Source organism: Protopterus annectens, chromosome 12.part0 (genome assembly GCF_019279795.1).
Source record: "Protopterus annectens isolate FY-2018-M chromosome 12.part0, PAN1.0, whole genome shotgun sequence".
NCBI classification, from domain to species: domain Eukaryota; kingdom Metazoa; phylum Chordata; order Ceratodontiformes; family Protopteridae; genus Protopterus; species Protopterus annectens.
In genome coordinates, this window is record NC_056746.1 from 1331551867 (window position 1) to 1331569192 (window position 17326).

The window sequence follows — 17326 nt, forward strand, 5'->3', positions numbered from 1 at the left end:
TTTTCCCGCCTTCCTCCACTAGTTTAGACCAGTTTACAGGCATTGCTGTATTCTGGGCTGTGGTGTAGTTCCTGTGTTGTCCATTACCTTACTTGGATAGAGGGAAGTTTCTTTGCTCACCAGTGGGAGTGGGGAGCCTTGAGCAGCCTACCTGTCCTTGGGGGAAGTGACCTCAGCACAAAAAGCTGTAGTAATTGGTTATTTTGGACCATTTCTAGCTCTTTTGTAGTTCACTGTTTAAAATCTGCGTTTGCATGGCTTTGCGCGGTTGTGCGCATAGCGCAGCACCAGTTAAACAAGGTTAAACTTGTTCTGGCTCCTCCAAGTCTGCTCTTCAAATTTTCCCTTAAGGAAGCTCTACTCTTAGTATAACCAGACTACTCACTGTATTATAAGCCTAGCACTTGTTCTCAATACTTCTCTACTAAGTAAGCACTCTCGTACTAAGTAAAGCACTACATCTACTTACCACCCCTGTGAATATCCACTTCCCTTAAAGGTATACCACTCCCTTATACTGCTCTAGCATGTCGAGTGGTAGATTACTGGCATTGTCTCCAGTTCAGCTGGTCAATCTGGGTATCTTGAGACAATGATACAATTGTCTCATGTACACAGACAACCCTCTCCTCCTCCCAACAAACACAAATACATGTGAGAGATGCAACTATATAGCCAAACTGGAGGCTGAACTCTCTCAACTTAGGGCTGGCATGACCAGACAGGAGGAGATGGCAACCACACACACAACAATCCCAGTCCCACATAGACCTACCACAACTGCAAACCAAACACATAAAAACACAAAGACATACTCGGAGGCTCTAATAAAAACTTACCAAAACAACAGAGGCTCCCAAAGCAGACATCCAAAATCCACCACCTCAAAACAAAACACATGCAACACATACTTCAATAAATCAGTGTGTCGACCAATCGCAGCCCTTAAGGCCAAACACCTTGCCTGATACACTAGTAATAGGTGACTCCATAGTCAGACACACTGTTGTCCCACTGACCAGGCTGAACAAGGAGAAGGTGACTGTGAGCTGTCTATCGGGAGCTAGGATCCACCACATAACACATGCACTCAGGTCACTCCAAAGCAAGTACAAATATGACTCCGTCATTGTCCATGCTGGTGTGAATGACCTGAGATGTACCTCCCTGGACTACATGAAAAGAGACATAGAGGAGATCTCCGATTATGTAGCCCAGGCTGGTATGACCCTGACCCTGAGCAGCATCTTGCCCTCACCAAGAATGATACCACAATACAAAGACAAGATGATCAGCTTTAACAACTGGCTCAAGTACTGGTGTCATTCTAAGGGGATCCAATGTCTGTCTGCCTGGGATGATATGTTGGACAAGCCACGCTGCTTCGCAAGGGATGGCTTACACCTGTCACCACTGGGCTTCCGGATATTGGCTAAGGCTCTTGCCACCCCCATAGTGCCTTTTTTAGGCAAGGCTCAAAAGACAAACCCACCTCTTTAGAAAACAAAAATGGAAAAAAACTAAGGGTAATGCTGCTCAATGCCAGAAGTCTAAATCTCAAGATGCAGGCACTTGATGCACTCCTCAGCATGGAGAACATCGACGTCTGTGCAGTAACTGAAACCTGGTTCAAGGCTCCTGAGAGCACCCCAGTGCTACCAGGCTATACCTCATATCATGCTTTTCGGCCCCAAAACCCGGGCCGAACCACAAAGGGAAGGAGAGTGTCCATATTCATAAAGGACACCCACACCTCCAGGTTAGTAGCAACACATGAAGCATCAGAGACCATACAGGTGCAACTAACCATAGGCAAAACTGCTATACAGCTGGTAGCATGTTACAGACCACCCTCCCAATCTCAAGAACCCCACTCAGCCTTCCTGAAGACATTGGAGGATATGAATGTATCACAAAATACCATCATACTGGGAGACTTCAACTACCCAAACATAGATTGGGTACATTATTCTAGCCCTAATACCCTAGCCCAAAGGTTCCTGGAATTCATAAATTCAAATGCACTGAAACAACTAGTCACCTTTCCCACTAGGGGAGATAATATACTAGACCTGATCATCACAAACATGGGGACAAAATGCTCCACACCGGAAGTATACCCCTCACTAGTGAGATCTGACCACAAACTAATCACCCTGGATATACATATCCCACCTCCACCCCAGCACAAAAGACCACAGTGAAAAACTTCTCAAAAGCAGACTTCACTCTTCTTAAGACTGAGATGGTATCCTTTAAGCCCACTGTGCCAGTGGATACCACATCCCACAATGCCGAATCCTTCACAAATGCTTTCTATGGACATCTCCAAGAATGCATGGATCATGCAATCCCAAACAAATCCAAGTCCCTCTCCACCAAATGTAAGCATCCTGTCTGGTGGACCTCAGCCATAAACAAATTGTAATACAAAAGAAGGAAGCTACTGCAAGTCAGAGCAAAATCCCATGAAGGGAAGACATCTCTGATCAACATTAGCAGAAAACTACGTTCTCTCATAAAAACATCCAAGGCAAACTTTGAGAGAAAAATCGCTAAGGACACTAAAGATAACCACAAAGCCTTCTTCAGCTATGTTAGAAACCTGGGCGGAAACCCTCAGATATGCTCAGAGTTGGTTCACAACAGCAAAAAATACACTGAACCCACAGATATTGCTAACATTCTGCCTGACAGGTTCAGTGCAAATTTCTCCCCTCCTTCACCCCCAAAAGAAGAAATACTTATCCCAGCTGAATGTAATCTCCCTGTCATTTCAGATGTCCAAGTGAGAAATGCCCTAAACAAAGCAAAAAACACAGCATCAATGGGACCCGACGGTATCCCGGGGTGCGTGTTACGTGATCTCCAAGAGGAGCTAAACCCACACATAAAAATGCTATTTAACCTTAGCCTTACTTCGGGATATGTACCTGAACACTGGCGTACAGCAACAGTGGTCCCACTCCACAAGGGGGGTGCCTCTACAGACCCTGGAAACTACCGCCCCATAAGCTTAACTAGCCTGGTCTGCAAAGCTATGGAAAGAATCATTATGGAACTCATAAACAGAGACATAGGGGACCTACACACACTTGACCCCACCCAGTTCGGCTTTGTAAAGGGCAGATCCTGCCTTTTAAACCTGGTTGACTTTTTCAAAACAGTCACTAGAGCCATTGATGAGGGCAAAGCAGTCCATACAGCATACCTGGACTTGGCTAAGGCCTTCGACACAATACCCCACTCAGGCATCATAGATAAGCTAAACAGCTTAAAAGTAAACCCTTATGTCACTAGATGGGTTGCAAACTGGCTAAAGGACAGAACCCATAAAGTTAAAATCTCTGGAGCAATGTCAGACTCAAAGCCAGTCACAAGTGGTGTCCCACAGGGATCTGTCCTGGGACCCCTCTTGTTCGGCATTTATTTCTCAGATGTTAAAGCAAACATGGAAGGGCTGTGGCTGACAATGTTCGCAGATGACTGCAAACTAGGCACCATAGTCGATACACCAGCAGACACACACATCCTACAAAAAGGCCTCACTGAAACGGACAACTGGTGCCGTAGTCACGGCCTTAAACTAAATGCCAAAAAATGTATAGTCATCCCTTTTGGAAAAAACAAAGTACTCACAAATTATCACATAGACAGCAACCCACTGAGTACGGAAAAAGTAATCAGAGACCTAGGGACCCAAGTAGACAGCGACCTCTCATTTGACACCCACGTTGCCAAAGTGGTTAGAAAAACATTCTACCTTGCACACCTCATCATGAAGGGATTCACATCCAGATCCAAGGATGTCATTGCACCCCTATATTCCTCCCTCATCAGACCCATGATTGAGTACAATGCCCCATTTGGTATGTACCTCAACCGGCATTTGCAACAGCTGGAGAGACCACAAAAGTACCTCACCAAAAGGATCAAGGGTCTCCAACATATGTCTTATTCTGCCAGACTAAAGAAACTTCAGCTCTATTCAGTAGCATACCGCCTGCTCAGAGGTGATCTCTGCCTGACGTACAAGGCCATGTCCAATCAGGATCTGATGGACATGCTCCACCTCAAAAAATCCAAATCCATCAGTACCATGAGAGCTAAAGACTTAAACCTCGGCACAAGTATGAATAGGACATGCTGGAGGGATAGATTCATAACCCAGAGGCTTCCCATGCTTTGGAACAGGATCCCAGTTCGTATTAGGCAGAGCCCCTCATTGATTCTCTTCAAGAGAAATCTTGATGAGTGGATGGGAGATCGTAAGTTTACCCCAGGGATCACATCTGTGTCACTGCTAGACAGGGGCACAGTAAACTAATTCTATTATATAAGGGGACCTTCATAATTCAACTACTAGACAGAGGCACAGTATTCTAGATTTATTCTGTACATTTTTTTGTACCATTTCATGGGGTGGCAAAAGCCACATCACTATGGCTAGGCTTACAAATGCCCCAGGGCAGATAGCCTAGTACTATACTATGAAACTATGAAACTATGGAAAATGAAATTATACTGGAAGGACTAAGGCAGCATCATCACATCCTACTGTCCAGAGGGAGACAAAACAGGGAACAGTGGGCTGCATTGTGGGCAGACCTTGTCCATGAGATGTATGATATGGGCCATCAGGCCAGGACATATGAGCAGATTCGACACCATGCAATGGACATGATCAATGCTGCACGACAAAGGACAGCAGATGTAGCCAGGGATCATGCCATCACAGGTGGAGGACCTGCAGTGGAATGACTACTCTCAGCCAGTGAGGAATTCCTAGTGAACTAGGCGCACACAAAAGCTCCCAGGCATCCATCACACCATGCATCGTGGAGGTGGGTGCCACAGTTACCACAGCAGAGGAGTGTGCAGGTAAGCTTACTGTGATCAGCATTGTAATACTGTAGCAGTCAATGTGTCAGGCTGTGCATACATTTATGTGGGTTTCAGGTCTTTGTTCTTTGGAGGGGGGTTTACCTCAGTTGTTCTCTCATACTCAGAATGTGACCAACACAACAACCAGCACAGTAGCTACTGTAAGTGTCAAATGTATTGATGTATTACCTTATTGTGCTGCATCATGCATTGGTACTGACATTACCCCTCCCTCAACTTTTCACATGTCCGTCAGGTATTGGCCAAGGCCGTGGTCCTGCTCCTGGTAAGTATGACACTCTTTTCTTAAGGAACATTTATATTCTATTAAAGTTAAAGGCCAGAATAATGCCTTATTTAAATATAATTTCATGTGTAAATGGGGTAGAATGTTGTTATTTACCATTATGGAACAGGTACATAGGAATCTTAGAGGGGGTAATCACAGGAGTGTAGTTGAACAAAAAGAAACACTTTGGGATTGATAGTTCAGAAAAGATAAGCCTCCTGGTTTAAATGAGGCATTCATTCTAAAATGCCTTTTAAAAAAGCAAAAGGTTGAAAGGACATTAAATTAGGCAGCGAAATGTGTATTTCAATATATTTGTTAAGACAGGTGTACTGGGTTTTTATGTGCTGTTTTATCAAGTATAGCGTCATATTGCTTAATTAAAATGCAAATTTTAATGGTCATGTTGTACTTGATTTACTTGAAGTGATTGTTATAAAGGTCTTGAGTTGAATGTGTATTTTGTTCTGAAGAAGTCTATTTTGGATGAAAGCAGAGAAGAAAAAGCTTTGACCGCTAATCCAGTTGTGGGTCTTTGTTATTATAAGTATTTGCGGATTTTTTGAACACAATAGTGGAGTTATTCATGTAATACTTTTTTCTTTCTTATCACAGGTGACCAGGGGAGGTTGGTCTCTGTCCCCTACACAACCTGATGTCAATGTCTCTTCAGACGCTGATGATGATGGTAGCCATAGTGAGGCACAGGTGGGGGTGTTGGGGGCTGAATCTGTCCCAGAGGTTGACATCCTCCTTCTGCCCCCATTGTCACCACACACAGTCAGTATGCCTACACATACCCAGTCCCCAGAGGCCACAGATGTTGGACAGTCAGAGGGTGGGGACATTAAACAGGAATGTGTGGCAACTATGACTCCAGTGAGTGTAGACACTGGCCATAGCCAGAGAGCTGGTGAGGTTCCACACAGGCGGATTGAGAGCAGTGTTCATAGGAGGCCTGCTCTCCTTCCACCACCTGTTGCAGGTGTCACATCATGGTTTACTCGGTGTATGTTTCGGGCCATCACAGAGACACAGGCATGTTCTGAAAGGAACTCCACACATATGCCCAGGGATATGGATGCAGCACAATCTGACATCCATGACTGCCTCCACCGCTTTGGGGACACTCTGGATCAGTTGACTGATGCAGTGGACAGAATGTGGGCTAAGAAAGTGTCTGTCTTGGACTGCACATTGTCTGTGCTGAAATGTGTGGTTGGAGGTGAGCATCAGACTCATGGAGGTAGGTCAGCAACCCAATCTGTTGACAGTCCACGTGGTCATGCACAATCATGCTCCCTTAGTGACAGTACATCCAGTGCTACAGGGGAGAGTGTGCTGTCCACACCATGAAGTGGTAGGCTATGGGCTTGTGGTCCTGGGCGTTCCCGTGGGGGACACAGTCCCAGCAGACAGCAGTCACCGTCAGGTACTAGCACCGCTTCTGACCTTGGGCATAGAGGTGCCAGAGCAACTCCTGGCAGAGCCAGTTCCCATGTTCGGGCCAGAGATGTTGAACTGCCAACTCTACCATGTATGGTCCAAACCTGTCAAACATAAACACATGTAGGGCTAGCACTGAGCTTGACTGTGTACACGCACACACTCACACACCACTGTCAAATGCAGGTCACCTACAGACACACACACAGCACCTTTCCATGGTCCATCTTACCTGCTTCCTCTTCTGACTCACACACATGCTGTCAACCATTTGGGTGAGCCTAGGCCTCCTGCACCCCAACACAGTACCTGTGCAAGTGATGATACCTGTGCCACATCCCTGTCATCCTTGCCATTGATGCAGGGAAATGAAGCTATGTGTCTGATGGATAGGGTAACTATATTAGTTAATGTGTACTTGTGTAATGCAGTGTTGTTTTGCCATGCTACTTGTAGTGGTTAATGACAGATACTGTATGCTGGCATTTGGCATGAGTATGCCACATAATTCTGTGTACCTTATGTTGTGTGATGTTGTAATGGCTGTATAGTTATACAGTGACAGATGTGTCATGGACCTGTTTCTGTTTCTGTTTCACAAGTCTGTTGGGGGTAACCTATGGATACACAGCGGCAATAAAGCAACATAGGATGGCATGTCAGCACAGCAGAAATATCTCTTCAGCAAGATACAGCACAATAAGTGCATGGCTCCATAGGTTTATATGTGTATAACAGGATAACAAGGACAATGGCAGCATTCAGCGGACTCGTGCATCTTTAATCTGTCAACAGGTCTGCTACTCTTCATAAGTGTCACCAGGGTTTTGGGAACTCACGCATCTGCAAGCTGTGATGACATAGATGACCCATCTATAAATATCATGTGTCCAGTACAGACAGTTGCCTGACACTCACTATGACTGTCATGTTCTTTATCCCATTTTGTAACCTGCACATGCTGTGTCACAGCAGGTGTGTGCTTCACATGCATGGGGGCCTTTTTCATGTACGGCATACTGTCTGTGTTACATGCCTGTCTCTGCAGCATGTACTATGTATACTACAGTGATGTTGTAGGCATGTAGAACAGGTGAGAGGTGTGTTAGTCCCGGCATGGGTATGTTGGAGGTACACAGTGGGATCTGATACCTCCCTGTATGGAGCCATACAGATCCCCTCCGAAGCATTTAGGAGACAGACTACACATATATGGTCATGACATGGTCTTCATAGGAAATGTTATCTATGCTGTGTATTAGTGTACCATGGAACCTGTGTGGCTGCTACAGTTGTACGATAGGCCTGTGTAGTGACATGACATAAATGTTCCATTGCACACAATGATAGCTGTGATGACTGCCACTGTCACTATAGCCGTGACAGTCTGGGATTTACATCCAAAACCTGTCAGTGTAGGTTGTACAACAGTGAATGCATCCCCACATCTTACCAACCAATGAGAGTCAAAGGCTACATTAATCTCTGTGTCCATGTGTAATGGCTCAGCTGTGTGTGGTGTGTGGACACTATACAATATTTTGCAGGGATGGATGATTTCCCACAGGGTAGTATTATGTAATCACTGTCAGTTAGTCTTTGTCAGTGCCTCAAAGTACAACTGACTGTGTCTTAAGCCATCCTGGATAACTGTTGGTTCTGTGTGGGAGTCTGTGACAGCTCCCAATATGCAATCACCTGCTAATTTACTCAGTCAGAGGTCACTGACAGTGGATGTAATTGCATTGAGGGAATAGGTAGACAGGACATGCCAATAATGGGGGATGGTGAACCCCACTGATGACTGGCATCATTGCAGTGCAAGTCACCCAATGCTATCTTCCTAGAGTATGACAGACACTTGCCTATCCACCAGCTGGCATAAACTCTGTGCATTATGCATGCAGTTTCCAGCAAGGCCTGCTGACCTAATATTGTCATACACATTGTCAAGGCATGGTTGGTGGAGTGAGACATATGTCCAACATCCATTGCATAGTATAACAGTCAATGGGCTCTGCCAGTTACAGTCAATAGGCATGATCTGGCCTTGAGTGAAAGTAACAGTGTTTGGTCCAGTGTCAGTAGGTGTACAACAGTGTCAATGCTCATATCCATGCTAACTCTTATCATGGCATTTAAGGTGACATGACTCAGAGATCTGGAGACACTGCTTGACACTACATACTAGTTGTCCTCCATGCAAGTAAGTGTTGCAGTTACTTCCAGCATGTTGCAGGAAGAGAGTCATGCAAAGTGTCTGTGCAGAGCATGGACAAACACGTTATGGAAGTGTAATATGTACACATTGTGTTGCTTAGTTGTGCTGTGGCTCAATTGCCCAAGGGATGGTCTAAGTCCTTACCTCCAATGCCCTGTAGCAGTGACATGACATATCCACATGGGGAACCAACGTAGTGCATCATGTGTTTATCAATACTGGTGACCAGCACAGTATCCCTAATGTGACATCCTCCCTGGTGGGATCTGGCCACAGATCAGTCTCCTTAGAATTACCGGCATGTACACCCCCCTTGCAGACAATGCTGACATATATGTCAAGACAGCCATTTATTGCCTCCTGTGGGATGGTTGACATAGCATGACTGCTCCTCCCCCTTCAGATGGGGCAGGCAAGTATGCAGAGCTCTACACCTATGCATATGTCAGCACCATTACAATGGCATGAGCTTGGCTGTACATGACAGGAGCAGCACAGGCTCATCATGGCTCAGCAAACCTGATTAGTGGACAACTGCCATTAGCAGGCTGTACAATAACAGGTGGACAGTGCTGTGTGACAGTTGGGATGAGGGTTCCCTCTCAACATGGATGCACTACCTCCTCAGCTAAAAGAAGCACATAGTGTTGATGTGATGTTGAGTAGACATGATAAGTGACAAAAGTAGCCACCCATGCAAAGCAGTACCACAACGCACTGTGTAGTTACATGTGTGACCTCAAAGGACAGGCCAAGATTTTCGGTGACTTCATACATCAAAATGCCACATATGATGGATGTGGACTCATACCTAAACTGTACAGCCATACTGTCTGTATCAACTACACTCCCTTGCCCCGATCACATGTGACACATGTCATGCCTACAACCTGTCCCATAACTTCCATATTTACAGAGCATTTCATAACTGGCCTTTCATTAGAAGATACACAGCATCTATTGCACATGTGAACATTCCATGCTGCATCCCACATGTGAACTAACAAGGATTACTAACACCAGTGGGAAACCCTTGCAATCATATCAACACTACTGGTTGCACACCAACTGAGTTGTCAATGGAAACTGTTATACCCTTGCACAGAGGTGGTGCATCCACTGACCAACATAACTATACACCTCTTCATCTAAGTATCCAAATCTGTATGGCTGTAGGGGCAATCATCATGGAGCTGATTAGCACACATATATGTGATCTATACACAGTTGACTGTACACAGTTTGGATGTGTGACAGGGGGAGCATGCCTGTTACACATGATGGACATTTCTGTGGCAGTCACCATGGACCTGGGTGAGGGTACATCAAGGCATACAACCTCCTACACTCAGCCAAGCCATCTGACTATATCGCCTGCTCAAGCAACATTTGTAAAACACCCACTTATCCATCCATGATACTGTCATTGTAGGAGTCACTAAATGGCTCACAGCTGGCACACATATGCAACATAGTGACATCCGCCTTGAGTAGCTGATCTGTCAGCAGCACTGCTCAACAGGGTGCAGTTCTGAGTCTTCTACTGCTTGAAATCCATTTAACCAAAATGCATGTGACTACAAACTGACTGTGGCTAACAATTTTGGCTGATACCTGCAAATTGTGAGCACTCATACAGTCTCTGGTGTATGTCACTATCCTGCAAGAGGGTATTGTGAACACATGCCTGTTGACATAGTAATGGCCATAAACACCATGAAAATATATATGTAGTATCAGTTCCATCAGTTAGAACTATGTACCTAGTAAGTAGCACATCAGTCGCAACATGTGATGTACATACACAGGGGTGAACACACTGGCCACACAGACCTGGTCACACAAGTTTACACCTAATGTGCCTCAGATCACCATGCCTCTACAGTGGTATGGCAGGAATCATATGACATAGCTGAGGCTTCAGTCACCTGTAAGTGACATACTCATAACCTCTAAGTACTCTTCCCTCCGCATGCCAATATCTGAGTGCAATGGGTATTTGGTAATATACCCTTCCAAGCAGTACTGGCAATTGCACATAACAATATGGTTCCTCACAAGGTCACTTTACCGTCTTCAGTATGTGTTCCACGGGGATAGTCTGCAATGAATGTCATTGTCACCTGTGGCAGATAGACTACTCAGATGTGATCTGTGCCTTGCATATGGGGCAATGTGTGACCCTGCTTCATTGCATATGCTGCCTATCTGTAGAAGGCATAGTAAATGGCTAACCCACTGTAAGGACATTAACCTCACATGTGACATTGGTACTACATGATTATGGGAGAGATGTGTCTAGCAGACTTAAACACACCTTTGAAACAGAACCCTGCCTAATGGCACACAGAGCACCTCAGTGCACCTCACCACATGCCATCTGTATGATTGGCTGGGCAACTATTATCTCAACACAGGGCATCTGCCTGTGTCCCTCTTGGATTAGGGCAGTATGTGCCGATGCTGTAACTACGGGTATAAAGATGTCCATGACTGTGAAGGCTGTATGGCCATTATGGCAGTGAAGGTCAAACATCCTATGGTTCCATAACATAATGTAAATTGCTCTAACAGGCTCATACATGATCATAGCTACATTGAGGCTAGCACCACTTCCAATCACTGCATATAGGACACACCAAGGCACACACATAGTGCATGTTGGCTGTATGTAGATGAGAACACTTACCTATGTAATGGTACACACTACAGATCACAGTACATGATGCACACAACACTCCTCATGTCTACTAGTACTATCAGTTCAGGACATGTTATGCCTGATGACAATAGCAGGCCTTGTTGTAGTTAGTCCTCTGGGGGGGGCACATCATATGCTACAAATAAAACACTGCAACACCCTACCTATTACTATGTTACCAAGATAATATTTATGCCATTGGGACACACACAAGCAACAAGTAGCCTAGAGTGAGATTAGAACCCCTACATGCCTAGTCTTACACACTATAGATCATAGTATTTATCACATGTGCTATGGCTTAAGTCTGGGTACTACACTCTCAGCTGGTAGTCTTAAGTAGGATGACATCATCAGGTCTTGTAGAATAGGGCAGTGTGGAAGCCAGCAACAAGGCATAACCATTGCAGGTGGATATCCCATAAGGGCATGGCAGTTGTTTTGGAGATGGATTTACACACACACACACACACACACACACACACACACACACACACACACACACACACACACACACACACACACACACACACACACACACACATACCAAGTAGCCTGGAGTGAGATTAGAACCCCTACCTATATAGTCTTACACACTATAGATTACAGTATTTATCACATGTGCCATGACTTAAGTCTACATGCAACACTGTCAGCTGGTAGTCTTAACGTGGATGACATCATCAGACCTTGTAGAAGAGGGCAGTGTGGAAGCCAGCATCAAGTTACAGGCGCAAAAAATACATAATCTTTGCAGGGGAATAACCCAAGAGGGCAGGGCAGTTGTTCTGCAGGGGGATAGACACACACACACACACACACACACACACACACACACACACACACACACACACACACACACACACACACACACACACACACACACACATACACACAGTAGCCTGAAATGAGATTAGAACCCCTACCTATCTAGTCTTATTCACTATAGATCACAGTACTTATTGCATGCTCCACAGGTTGAGTTTGTTGTATATATGTTTGCAGGCACAGTACTTTTGCATTACACAAACTAGGCTTGTGATGAACAGTATCTGTGGCCTGCAGAGTGATATTGCATTGTACTGTTATCAGCATCTAGTATCCTAGCAGTGGGATAAATGTTATTATCCCAGCTATGTCTGTACAGTTACCAGTATGGCCATATGTGGCTGCTTGCAGTTAGATTGGCAAACTTGTGGGCAAGAACAATGTGTCCTGTCCATACATGCATTGACACCATTATGCATTAACCATCTGCTCATGTGTGTCTGTCTACATGGGTTTTGTTAGCCAGGTAATGGGGCTATGCCCTGTTACATAAGGAATTTGGTGTGCTTTCATAGCCAGGGGGTTGGTTTTGATCTTACTTGGATTTTCCTGATAGGGGCTACTTTATCTAGAAATTTAATGAATGTATTGATAAAGTATTGAGTTGCTTCATCTAATTTGAGGTATTTTAATGGGGACCAGTTGCATTGTTTCAAGAAGTAGTTAAAAATATTGTTGGAGAAGTTCACTGTGTTGTGAATGCACTTGTAGGTTATGGATTTTTTAGGATTTACTTTGTGTCTTAGGAGATAGGTAAGCATGTGATCACTGAAGGTGTGTAGGAGACATCCTGAGTGTTGGCATTAGGAGGGCCTATTGGTTAGAATTCACTCAAGAATAGATGGTTTTTTTCGGTGTTTATCAATCTTAGTAGGGGTGTTGATGATTTGGGTAAAGCCAAAAAGGTTAATATAGTTTGATGGATTATCAGAGGAAGAGGAAGACAATCTAGGTTGAAATCACCAGTGATAACAGTTTCATAGTTAAAGGTGGATGATACACAATTAAGGAAATTTTTGATTATCGAAGAATTTTTGCCTGGGTGGAAATCGACTGTGTTATTGATAATGCGTTTGTTATTGGTTAGTTGTAGGCTGGATATAAGCACTTCAGAGCTATTAGGATCAGAGGGATAGTTATCTACTTGTTCTAACTTGAGTGGGTTCTTGTAGACAATTGTGATACCAACTCCCCGCTTATTGATTCTTTTAATCACAAAATATTATAACCTTGAGTGAGGTGTTCACTATCTTTAACATGTGGTTTTAACCAAGTTTCAGTTAGATCGACTATGTCAGGCATATATAGACTGAGGGTAGTGCGGAGTTGCTCAGCTTTGTTTAGAATACTCCTTAGGCTAATGTTTAAGATTAGTAAATCAGATTTGTTGGGTGGTTTATGTAGGTGCGTTGTTTGGCGTTATTGTGTGATAAAATTGGTAGAGTATCTAACTGTGGGCCAGGGTTGGGATGTATGTCACCAGACTGAAAGAGTTTAGATAGTGTGCATGGAAATAGCTGGGCTAATTTTGTGATTCATTTTAGATATTTACTGAATAAATTAGAAGTAGGTTGTCTGGGAAGATACTTTATTGTGAAGAGTTCTGTGAGAGAGTATTTGTAGAGGTAAGGTGATATTAAATTTGTTGGAGGAGTATTGGTTTCAGAGGTTGTATTGGCTAATGTGGGAGAGTGGTTAACTGATATGTGCAAACCATGGAAGAAGTAATTAGATAGGCAGATATAAGAAAGGTCATAGAGACAAAGTGTAGTAGTAGTAACATTGTTAATGTTATGAGGTTGTACTGAGTTTGAGGGGTTGGGAGGGTGGCCTAATGGTTAAAGTGTTTGCCTTACAAACACAAGGGGCAGGGTTTGAGTCCCACAAGGGATAATTGGCTAGGCTTAAAATGGCTCGCAAGGGCAGTTAGCCTAGTACTAATCTATGAACCTATCTATGAGTGAGGGTATGTTATGAGGTCGTGTGTTGTAGGTTAGTAGTTAACTACTGGTTGTGAGTATAGAAGGGCTGGAGTGAGGAGGGGTTATGCAAATATATGATAATGTATTACAGGTGGGGAAGAGGAGGTGTGTAATTGGTTATGGAGATGAGTGGGAGATGCAAGGAGAGTATAAATTTAATTGAAGTGGGGGTGGGTGAGAATGGTGGTAGTGTAGGGGAGAGGAGTGAGCCTGAGCGTAGCGAAGGCAAATGGAATGTGTTGAACCAGGTCCGCGGATGAGTAAAGTAGAAAACATTATCTGAGGAAGGTAAGTGGCTATAATGTAGCATTTTATTGATACACTGTACTCAGAAATGTCGAGCAAGTAGGCCTCAATTAGGGGTATCAGCTAGCTCTAACTGTAATTAGCGATGGCTGCATATAATGGAAGCTACAGAATTAAGAGGGAAAAAAAACAAAAGCGAAGGAGGAGGAGACTATGGAGTGCAGAGAAGAGGGAGAAGGAATACTAGCAAAAGCTGTCCCGATGCATGTGCAGGTCTCAGTAGTTACAATATTGAATGGAGAAATATTTGAACAACTATAACAGCAAACTGCATTTTGTAGATACTAGTTAAAAGCCCTGAACTAGCAGGTTCTCCCAATGCTGGTGTCCTATTTTTAATTGCAAGCTCTGTTGGTTACTGAAGTTACCGGGGTTCTATTTGCCTTGTGAAGGTATTGCACTTTGTTTGAGCCAGGGATGGGAGGGAAACAGTCCGTGTGATTCCAGCTGCTGTTGGATTCATATCTGGCTACACAGTCACGTGTAAACAAGGTGAATAGTAGATTACTCAGGACACAGCCCTGTGGTACACCCATGTTAAGAGTTATGCTTTTAGAGCTATTATTTCCCACATATACCTTTTGGGGTCTGTCTGTGAGAAAGTCTAGTATCCAAATGCACAAGGGGGTGTTGATGCTCAGTTGGATTAGTTTCATTACTAGTTTCTGAGGGAATGATAGTATTAAAGGTGGAACTGAAGTCAATGAATAACATTCTGACATAACAGTCCTTATTTTCCAAGTGAGTCAAGGTTTCAGGAAATGCTAAAGATATGTCATCTGCTGTACGGAGGTTTGACCTGTAGGCAAACTGTAATGTATCTAATGTTGCAGGTATGCTTACTGAGATGTGGTCCTAGATCAACTGCTCTAAGCACTTCATTACTGTTGATGTTAGAGCAACTTGGTGATAATCATTCAGACATGCTGGTTGTGGTTTCTTGGGTAAGGGAATGATAGTCATGTTCTTAAAGTATCTCGGTACAATGGCTAATTGCAGTGATGTATTGAAAATGTCTGTGAATACTGATGCCAGCTGTGTAGCACAAGCCCTGAGAACCCTGCCCATAATGTTATCCAAACCAGCTGCTTTCCTTGGGTTAACTCATCTCAAAGTTTTCGGCACTTCAGCTGTGCTGAGGTGTAGCACTTCCTCATCCTGACCGACAGGTAGTTTAATTGCCACAGATTTGTTGTCCGCGTTGAACCTGCTGAAGAAGTTGTTTAGTTCATTGAACTATTCTGTACTGTCATCACACTGGGCAGATGCAGGTTTGAAGTCAGTTATGACCTGTATGCCTTTTCATAGATATCTAGAGTCCCCTGCTTACTAAAGTGACCCTGACTTTTTCTTCTGTAGGTTCTCTTGGCCTCTTTTATGCTTTTGTTTAGGTTTGCTCTGGCCACCATTAGGGCATTCTTGTCTTTAGATCTGAATGCTGCATTATGTGCCTTTATAAGCTCGTACACCTCACTGGACAGCCATGGTTTTTGGTTTGCACATATGGTGATATCTTCGGTAGTTGTCACATCATCTATACATTTTGAGATGCAGGCCATAACAGATTAGATACCCAAGATATCTAAAAATCCTTTGGTTTTGATGGAAGAAATGAAATTCAGAATAGTTACAGGTTAATGCTCGTTTAGACAACTGTTGTTTCTCGTCATACCTAACCAAGGTCATATATATTCAGAAGCTGTGCAAACAACTTTACAGGAGAAACTGCAGATTGTTGTGATAGCGGCCACAAGTGCTTGCAGATCAGTCTACATTTGGAAATCATTAGGACTTAGCAGTCTTTTTCAGATGTATTCACTTCAGCCATAGAATCCTGTCCTGAAAGCACTAGAGCTTTGTCATCTAAGGACACTTTTGCTGCTGGTCTGAATGGAGATAGCAACAAATCAAGACAATCATAATTTGTCTTGCTATTCCAGTTTTGGGATTTTTTTTAAAGACAGATACCAGGACTGTAAATAGTTCACACCAGGGTTTAATGCTGTAAATATAGTTTGTGTAGCATATGTCACATGATTCATATACTTTTAGTATATTGTCTCTCTCGCTCTAGATACATATATATACAATTTTTGCCCATATACAGTGGATATAAAAAGTTTACATAACCCTGTTAAAATGCCAGGTTTTTGTGATATAAAAAAAAAAATAGACCACAATAAATCATTTCAAAACTTTTCCCACCTTTAATGTGACCTATAACCTGTACAATTCAATTGAAAACAAACAAATCTATTAGGCAAAAAAATATAAAAAATAAAAAAAGTACAATACATTGGTTGCATAAGTGTACACACCCTTAAACTACTACTTTGATGTGCATGCACACCCTAAAACTAATGCTTTGTATGTCTTCTTGGGTACACACCTGCCATCAATTAAAGAAACTCTGATTAACCCCAAATAAAGTACAGCTGTCCTAGTAGGATTTTCCTGACATTTACTCAGTTGCCTGCTACAGCAAATTCCATGGTTCACAGAGAGCTTACAAAGAATCAAGGAGATCTAATTGTTGAAAGGTATCAGTCAGGAGAAGGGTACAAAAACATTTTCATAGCATTGGATATATCATGGAACACAGTGAAGACAGTCATCAAAAAGTGGAGAAAATATGGGACAACGGTGACGTTACAAAGAACTTAGCGTCC